Source organism: Alosa alosa, chromosome 19, assembly GCF_017589495.1.
Source record: "Alosa alosa isolate M-15738 ecotype Scorff River chromosome 19, AALO_Geno_1.1, whole genome shotgun sequence".
Lineage (NCBI taxonomy): Eukaryota > Metazoa > Chordata > Actinopteri > Clupeiformes > Clupeidae > Alosa > Alosa alosa.
Window position 1 is genome coordinate 21,676,461 of NC_063207.1, and position 7,807 is coordinate 21,684,267.

Consider the following 7,807-nt stretch of genomic DNA (forward strand, 5'->3'; position numbering starts at 1 on the left):
GGGGGTGTCAAGGTGTCTGATTTGTTGTGATACCCAATGTAGCAGAAAGCTGTAGATTCCGGACCTTGTGAGCGTACCTGCGGTGGCCAGATACTTCCTCTAGCTCCTGCGTGGCTGTTGCCAAGTTTGCCAGGCGAATGCACACTTAACATAGTGGAATCATAATGTGTATAGTGTCCATGTATGGCTGCTGTCCTTTTATGTGTGTGAGTCTGAGAGTGTGTCTGTGTGTGTGTTATTATTGTGTGTGTGTGTGTGTGTGTGTGTGTGTGTGTGGCCTTTATGTCTGAAAATGTCTAGTTGTTATATTGTGCTTAAAGATCCAATAATTATTAATACCAATTACATACCAAAAGCTCATTAATACCAACACAAAATTACACATATCCCCATGAAAAATGGCACTTAGATAAAACCATTTTTTCTTAACATCATGTTTTAACATCATGTCTCTGTGACAATAACACCATTGGGTAAACTTTCTCTAGTACACACAGACTTTACCATATGATTTCAGAATCTGACTGTCAGACATGCAGATCGGAGCAGCAGGCCATGATGTGTGGAAAACTGAGAAACCAGATTGAATTGAATGAATTACAGGATGAAATAATATTTGCATTATCACCAAGTAAACCTGTTTTAGGCCCATTGAAAGTGTTTCTTCATGCATTTCAACCAGTAAGCTGGAAAAATGCTTGTGTTAAAAAGTTAACATTGTGAAAATCACAATCAGATATAATATTCAATGTTGTTAAATGAAAACTATCATATTTCTCATAAAAGCAGTAACACATTTGGTCAACCATTACATTTAGGGATAAAATCAAAGTCAAAGTACATTTATTGTTTTCAAAGGGTTAATGGTTTGCAGCTAAGGTCATAGGAAAGACAGACAGAAAAAAGACCCACAAAAAACTTAAACACAAGCAGCAACAACAGGACAGGACAGTGCTCCATCAGCAACAGGACAGTTTTGAATGGGTCGATAGGAGCTCCTACCCTGTTCAGCTCAGATACAAGTGAACGTAAGAGCAGACTACAATGTATTTTTAGAACGTTTCCATGACCTCTGCCTGTGTCTGCCTTTATAGCCACACGAGAGAACGGTCTTGTCTGCTACTAACGTTCCCTATTGTGTTATTGCTGTGAATTGAAAAGAACGGTCTTGTCTGCTGCTAACGTTCCTTATTGTGATGTTCCAGTTTTCGTTTTTCTCTGCTTCCCTCACCTTTCCTGCTCTCTGTTTGTTTTTAGTCTTTCCCCTTTTGTCCAGACTTGGTCTTGCACTCACCTGTGTTCACAAATCACCTCTTCCCATGTCAGCAGGTAGATTGTTTTGTCCTTCCCATCGCCTGCTTTCATTATCTTGTGTAAATGAAACGATATGTTGTCTAGCAGTGTGAACCCTGAGCAGTGATGCCAAAATCATGAGATCTGGCCTAATAAATGAAGACAAACTGGCGCTGGCACTATTACCCCTCCACGCTCGCTGGTCTTCATTATACGCTCAACTTGCCGGAGAAAATGACTTAACCCTGATCCGCCGCACTAGTCACAGGCCCTGCACATTTCCGAATGACCACACCACACCCCACCCCACCCCAGCATCAAACCCAGCATTCACTCTTGATGATAGCTCTTTAACGCCAAGCTGGGCAATAAATATTACGTCAAAAAGGCTGATTCTCTCTGTCAGTTTTCCAATTTCCCATGAGGAACCACACCGTCATTAAACCTGTTCATTCCCGTGTTTGTCCATTATTTCTTCTTTTTACATACAAGTTGGCAGCATTATTCTCTATGAGTGGTGATGGTGGCTGCTCATTTTTTCCCCTTTCCCCCACCTGCCCTAGCATTTGATTGGAAGAAATATAACTCCAGCTTGGGGGGTGGGGAGGGGGGCTGCTCTCCGTCCTGTCCAGCGGCTGAATCATGCACTTGATGAAATAGTGTTCCCACAGAAAGAGTAATAAAAACAGACTTGTGCATTATGGAATACACTAAATCTGTCAGCCACAGCAGTGAGCTAGAGAACATAAGAGAGGCTTATTCATACCGCCCCACCATACACACCTTTCAAAAACACCCTTATCTCCAATAATAATTTCCTTGTCAGACAAATGGGACACTATGACCATGCTGAGGGCTGACCATGGCAGAACATGTACTGTACTGCTGTTTGGGTGACCAATGAATATCAGGGGCCTCATTTACAAAACTCTCGTATTCTAGGTTCATTTCTCATGTGTGCATTGTGCATACAGGTCGTTCAGAGAAAATGAATGTATGCCACTCTCCTACATGTGAAACCAATCACAAATGATTGTGAAACTGTGTACAACTGAGTGGTTAAATCTCTTGTAAACACCCTTCATCAATATAATTAGCAAATAAAAGAGCTTGAACCAAATCTCTAGCCTAACTTAACAGTGTCCAAACATATACAACTATACCAGGGCAATTCCATAAAAAATTACATTTTTTGTAACATCCATAACACCAATAAAATGTGATGGTATGGTATGATGTGAATGATTACATGAAATTTGAGCATTTGCCATTTTTGGCTGAAGAATGTAAATGAGAAAAAATGCACAAAAAATGAATGTTATCATTCACATCATACAAATTTTCGTGGAATTGCCCACCAACCAAACTGACCTGTAAAAACAATCAAAAAACTAGTAAGAACCAATCAATACATATAAATCAAATAAAATAAATAAAAAACAATAAAATATATATTTTTTTTAAATCCAGAAATAAAAACACCTGAACAGTTTTACTATGACTTATGCATCTGTTCGATGGCTGCTGGAAGAATACTATTTTTGTATACTTTTTTCTACACCTTGGATCTGTACACCTGTATTCAGAGGCCAGAAGCTGAAAGTCAGTGTGTAAAGTGTGAGAGTTGTCACTTAATCTAGTTTAGCTTGTAATTCGCCATGTCTGATATACAGGGCCAACAAGTTGTCTTTTGACTCACCAATCAGCCTGCTGGATCACTTCACTATTTGATTAAGTGAGTTTTGATTCTTTAAAGAAAGGTTTCCGAGCCATGACACCCAAAGAGTGATAAAACGGATTTAATAAAATCATGAAAGAGTAAATCATGGATTTGTCATTGTGGAAACGTCTCCATGTCCTCTAACAGAACAGCCGCTGGTGCTCCTTTCTGCACACAGCTTCACAATTTGCTTCAGACAAAAGCACGAAAGCAAGAATTTTCATTTTCCTTATTTTGTGGACATGGGATGGGAATACCATTGGAATATGCCAACTAACATATGATATAGAATGTTTCTCTAGCTCCACACTCTCATGTGTGCATGTAAACACCTGTTTGGAATAATAACTGAACCAGAATATGGACCCTAATTGGGAAAAGGGCAGCATGTAAATAAAGTCAGCGTGTAAAACAGTGAACGACCCCTCTGTTAGGCCACACCTTGTGGAAAAATGAATTTCGCATACTATGGTGTGTTACAGTGAAATCATTATAAAGTCATGTCCTTGAAATATAGGTGTAATTAATGCAGGAGCATTTCTAGGCATAGGCAACCTAGGTACTGGGATCTGCAGGGGGGGGGGGGGCATTTGGGTATTGGGCGCCAGCTCATAGCTGTGCCTTCAAGCACGGAAGACGTAGCAATCTAGATGTTACATTTATTGGCCATCAACTGACACTGTGAAGGGTTTGTGGGTGATGGTGGGTGGTGGGGGGTGGGATGGGGCCACTGCCCTGCTCCCCACAAAGCTAAAGAAAACTATGCATCTTAATAAATAAAATGAAACAATAACCCATGGACTTCTCTGGACTCTGGAAATAGACTTGATGTAGCTTGTTGGTTTTACAGTAGATATTTAGATTTTTTGAGGCAAAAAAAAAAATCTGGGCTGACAGGGACATTTCTGAGCTTGAGCTCAGAGTCCAATAAAGTGTCGCTAGTAGAGCTAACATATGCTATGAATCACAAGACTACCACTTCTATGTAACTTTATTATACGGCTCTTCACAATGCTAGTAGAACGCTCCATTGACTTGAATGGGATTCTACGGTAAAATAAATTCATGTAATTACCGCTGCAAACATATAATTACCGCTGTCAATGGCAACGGGTTTTGTGCTGCTGATCATATCACTCCGCAAGTATTCTGGTCACTTCTTGCATTGGAACTTCATTCAAAAGTGAAAGACGGTTGATCAGCTGAGTTCTAAAGAATGTTTGATACGTTGAGTAAGTTCAGCGTGTGTTGCGAACTATTTGTTTCTCAGCAAAAGCCACGACGAAACGGTAACAAATAAGTGTAAAGAGACATATCGTGGAGTTTATTTTTTTGTTTTGGCAGGTAGCCCATTATAATAAGCGGGATAATGTATAGAGCGCCCGGTCATTATGGGAAAATAAGTCCCTTCAGAGTGAAACAAGACCCTCCGCTGGCGTCGGGATCAGTTCCCCTGTCGGGACTTATTATGACCCGCCCGCTAAGCTAAGCTAAGAAAGCGATCATATAGGGATTAATCAAAGTTTTTTTTTCCGTCATCTACAGTACTTCCTGAATTTTTGGTCAGCGATACCGGGACACTGAACCACGGGGCACATGAAATTTGGTGGGTTTGTAGCCCCACTAGACTTTTTACGGAAAAATTTTGTTTTTAGTCCCCGGGGCCACAACCCCCGTGCTGGGCCCTTGAATCACAAAAAGCAGTTTTTTTTCCTAAATAACTACCGAACCGTGGCACTGAGGATGAAGAATCTTTTATGGTATGTTGGTCTCATGGGCCCACATCAATCTGGCCCATAATCACTCATTTGTGATTTGCACCCCGGTAAAAATGAAAATGCAATATTATTCTGCTTTAATCGCCCTATCTTCAGTTAAGATGTTCAGAACTGCACCAAATTCTATGTATATGATTGACCTGGCATTCTCTGGGGGTATGCCAAGTTTAAGTAGAATTTCATCCATGGGGGTCTAAAAAATGAGGTTATGTGTACATTTAGTGACTGTACACACATTGGCCTGTAGATGGCGGTGCACACATATACACATACACACACACAGACAGGCACCCACATACTATTGGTATTAGAACGGCCGATACATAATTACAAATTCAGTAGGATTAAAAGAAAGCCAAAATAAATATTCATCATCATCATCATGGCTGCATTTCCAGTATTGGCGATAAGTAGTCGTTTGTCCACTAGATGGCGCATAGTTGCAAAGTGAGACGTAATTTTGTTGGAAGTTAAAAGTGGGTTGGAAAAACAATGGACGCTTCCTACAAGGACTGTAGTTTACCGCAGAGAACGTCTAATAAGGATAGGATGATGTTCACATGAAATGTAATTCCCATTTCTTCTTGAAGCCGAAATAAATCTGAGGATGTTTATCGGACATGCTTGTTTTTTACTGCAGGTACGTTAATCTTATAATATCAATAAGGACCTAGGTAATGTTACTGTTAAAAGCGTTGGTTGAGTGATGGAGGCCAATTTGATTGATTGCATTTGTAGAAAACTATAAATGTGGTTTATAACAAACAAATTGATAGCAGCACTGTAATTGTATCTTCGACTGTCATTTGTTGCACATGCTACAAAATCATTCTGTGCAATGGAAGATTTACCAGCGTTACACGCTCTGATACAGTTTGCCTATACATGTGTGAGACTGAGGCGCCTGTTTATTTTGTTTTAAGTGATGTGCAGGGTGTGAGGAATCGATGTGCTTTGATTCCAGCTTGGTAGTTGTAGTCTGTGAAATTAAAAAGCATTATGTGTGTGTGAAGTATACAAACAATGACACCTTCATTTAATTATGGCTGCTTTAGCAACACACCTTAAAGGAGAATTCGGTGTGATATTGACTTAAAGTGTGTTGAAACATGATACAGTGTGAGCGTATGTCTCATAGCCCATCTCTGCTTGTCCCCTGCACTCCAAAATCTGAAGCTAGTTAGCCCGATGCTACCAACAGCTTTTTCAATGGTGGTGCCCGACATCGGACTAACCATGCAAATAAATCACTGTTTTTTACACCATTTACGAGGCTCAATGTATCTCCACACTTCATTGGTAGACTTCCGAGGGCCCTGACATTTAAAGCGAGACATTGAGAACTTTGAAAAGCACTGGTAGTTTACTTACAAGGCGATTTATACAGACAGTATCTTCCACGAAGTTTAAGCGTTTGCAGCCATCTTGAATTTTGTCCGCGATAAATTCCAGCGACGAGTAAGAATGAACAGGTATGATAAAGGGATCAGATTCCAAAAATAATTCTGTGGAAATGCATGGATTCCAGTTTCTTCCAGTAGCAGCAACTAGAATCCATGCATTTCCACGGAATTATTTTTCTAACTAGCGCCAGATTTTGGAGTGCAGGGGACAAGCCGAGATGGGCTATGAGACATCGTTCACACTTCGGTATCATGTTTTAACACACTTTAGGTCAATATCACACCGGAATTCTCCTTTAAGCTACTGTGTAGTGGGTCCCATTTAGAAGTGGCTACTTCATTCGCGCTTTCCTTGACTAATGGAGCTGCGTGAATTTTATTACAACTTTTCGCCACGATATGGCAGTTTAAGTCCACTTGATACTGTAAGGCGTAAGCCATTGGTTTCAAAGGAGATTTTATTTATTATAAGCCAGCATAGCCTATTGACAATTTATGTTGTAAATAGGCTTACCTTTTTTACCTACCTGTAGCTTAGGGGAAGCTAACAGCTTTCTATTAGGATCTAGTTTGTTAGTTACAGTTTTGTCATAACTCCCTGATGCATTTTTGCATTTAGAATAGCCAAAGCGTGGATATGGGTGAACCCAGCCTGATCTGCCCGCTATTTACAGTGCATGAAAATGCACTGTTCTGTTATCCGAAGTCTTCTTCTTCTTCTTCTTCTTCTTCCCACCAAATTGCTGCATCTAATTCAGCTTTAACCGTTTAGCATTAGAAACCGTTCAAACTTTGTAGCGTAGGTCTTGAAAAGGACACATGGGGAATGTATTTTTCACTTTTGTAAACTTTATACTTTTTTGAGATATTAATAAAAACAAGCTTATTTTTTCCCCATAGACTTAACATGGGCTGATGACATCACAATGGGCTAATTAACTTGATTTGCACCTGTATCAACTTCCAGCTGCTCACTACTAGGACCCATCAAAGGGCCAGTTAAACTGATTGCACCTGTATCAACTGCTTTCTGCTTAACTAGGCCAACTCTCTGTGTCTCTCCATTCTACAAGGATATAAGGCACATTCCATCCAACTTTCAATCCATTCATCCTCTTCAAACCATTCACTCATCCACCCATTAAACTATCCACCAACATCCATTAAGCAATCTGCCTATCAACATCCATTCAACTTTCTGTCTATCAACATCCATTACACTATCTAAATTCAACTTTTAAACTATATACTCTGTCTCGGGCTTTAGGCATCCAATCTGGCTCTCTTAAGACTACTATTTCCTCTGCCCACAACTGTTTCAAAATAAATGTCCTTACTACAATAATTCACTATTAAATAATTTAACTATTTAAACTACTCAACTATTTAACTGTTTAGACATTTCAACTGTCAGTTGTTATCAACTATGACTCCTGCCAACTGTTTCCAAATAAAAGTTTGTTTTGCATTTTATGTTAATATACAGTATATTTATATTTTCATGCACTGGTAATTTCCTCGAAATTACATTTTCTAGTTATTTTTTGATTTCTTAAAATATTGAGCTTGGTCTGGTGAAAGCCAGACTAGCCATGGACCTCAGTTACACAATG